We start from the raw sequence: 2,455 nt of genomic DNA, 5'->3' as shown, positions 1-2,455 counted from the left end.
TTCTTTGAATTTTGTGATTAAGAAAGTCTTTTCACCCTGCTTAAACCAGAAGGGCATCGATATACCTGAGCCAGAAGTGCTGAAAAATTTTGAACACTCTAACCAATCTATATAGAAATTTTGCAGGCAACCCAGAGCAAGATGTGAGCAAGAGATACACTACAGCTTTGCCCTCGAGTTTTCCCATCGCATGGCATGGAACTTTGCCAAATGGGGATGAGGGTCGCAGCCACTTCCGAGACTGAGGATTCCACAATGCTTTAACCCCTTTGCCCTTGGTTGTCATTTATCTGTGTTCTCTTTCACTTGCCAGTGGGATTCAATGGCGTGATTCAAGTTGATGGCATGTAAATCTCATGTTTTCTAAGTGTAAAGCCAAACCTTCACAAGCAGGTTTTTGGTCAGTTCTCAACGGGTTACAAATGGATTATCTCTGTGTTTTTTCTTGTTGCTCAATTGGGAATAAAAAGGGCTTGTAGGACTATGACTCCCTGGATAGTTCAAAGCCAGCCCGGGCAAAAGGAAAAATTTCTCCAAAATCCCACCTCCCAGTTAAACAGCAAAGAGCCAGATTGAGAGCTCAACCACAGAGAGCGAGCAAAAGGGCTGAAGCAGCACCGTGACTCAAGTGGTAGAGCACTAGCCTTGAGCGAAAGTGCTCATGGACAGTGCTCAGGCCCCGAGTTCAAACGCGGATGGGAAAATGCAATTCCAGCCACAAACGTTAAAATTCCTGGGACTTAGCCAGTCCAGGAGACGGAAAGGTGGAGTGGAGTGAGAGGAGAATGGTGCCATATTATCCTAAAGGGAGATGCCTTGTTTCACCCTTTCAAAATGGATCAGAGCTGGGAATCGAGAGAGATAATTCCTGTCCATTTTCTTCTTTTTTGCCAGTTGTATATAGGTGTATATATATTTATTTATTTTGCCTCTGACTGGCTATGCCAAACCAGTTTTCTATCATTAACCACTTCTTTCAGTCGTTTCTCCTTACTCGTTCACTTTACAATTGGGTTTATGCTCCAAAAGGGAACTGTTCCTGGCTTATGCCCAGGTGTGCTCTATGCCATTCATGCCAACCAGCTCTGAGAACTTGTCGATACTTTGCCTGACCTTTTCAAAGTGTCTTTTGACAGAATAACATCTCTTGCTGAGATCACCAATGGGGAATTTGCCGTTCACAGTCGTCACCCTAACACAGGCCTGAACCCTGGAGGCACCAGCCTTGGAAACTTCTGGGTATGCCCAAAGACTCAGGGGGGCTGGAGAAAACCATAGCGCTCTCTGGCCCTAGTGACCATACTCATGGTAATGATGGGGACTTTTTGCCAGCTACACCGGACTGCCAGGCTGACCAGGGGCCCTTGATTTACGTCGCCCCCTTGACAGCAGGAAGTAGCTACAGAAGACGAGACCTCCATCCATACTCCCTGCCTGGTGGCCGCCGGTGTCATAATTTTAAAAAACAAAAGGGGGAGGTATTCCCCAGGATTAATTAAGGATTCCCTAGGATTAATTAAGGATTAGTTATGCTTATGTTAATTATCCAGAAATTTTAAATCATCCCGAATCAGTGTGGGATGGAGTACAGTATATGTGTTTTTCCAGATTGGAAAATTAAACCCAGAGCACCCACTCTGGAGAAATGTTTTCTTGTTTTCTCCAGGAAAAGGAGGACCATGTTGGACTTCTGCTCTCCCATGAAAATATGGAAAGTAGGACTGCCTACGGTAGGAGGCAACCAAGCTTCCTTTCCTTGTCTGCTTTCTAGATTCCTTCTTGAGCATCTCATGGCTCATGGAAAGTAGGACTGCCTACGGTAGGAAGCAACCAAGCTTCCTTTCCTTGTTTGCTTTCTAGATTCCTTCTTGAGCATCTCATGGCTCAATGTTTTGCTGTGGCAATACTGCCTACAGCGTCACACAAAGAAACCAAAGGAATTTTGCACCATGCTTCTTCCTTTCCTCTCCCCTGCTGCTAGACTTGGGGAGTCCCGTTGGAAAGAAAATAGGAGCTGAGGGTATTGACACTCAACCCCAATGTTTTATGATAGAAATGTTTAAAAGGGTAAATGCAAAGGTTTAACACCTTGGCTTCAATGTTTATATAAAAGAATGTTCTACTAATCACTTATGTTTGAGTTATCAGCTACTGTGAACTGCCGGGAAATGCCAGAGTTTCAGCTTCTACCTCACCAACAAAAGAGGGCTGCTGTCTGCACCTTCCTGCACTTGGCAGAAACCAGCTGAGGATTCTGACTTCTGGACATAGCCAGATGGATGGACCCTTACCTACCCCTCACCCCAGTTTTGTGGAAGGGGCCCCACAGATCTTATGTCAGCATTTGCCTTATGCCCACACATGCCATGTGTTACAGCATCCCCTGCTTATTGAAAAAAACAAAAAGGGGGAGATGTTGGGGATTATTATGGCCTGGGAAAGACTGCCCTTCCAC

The sequence above is a fragment of the Perognathus longimembris genome, chromosome 10 (assembly GCF_023159225.1).
Source record: "Perognathus longimembris pacificus isolate PPM17 chromosome 10, ASM2315922v1, whole genome shotgun sequence".
In the NCBI taxonomy this organism is placed as follows: Eukaryota; Metazoa; Chordata; class Mammalia; order Rodentia; family Heteromyidae; genus Perognathus; species Perognathus longimembris.
Note: the sequence above shows the minus strand (reverse complement) of the source record.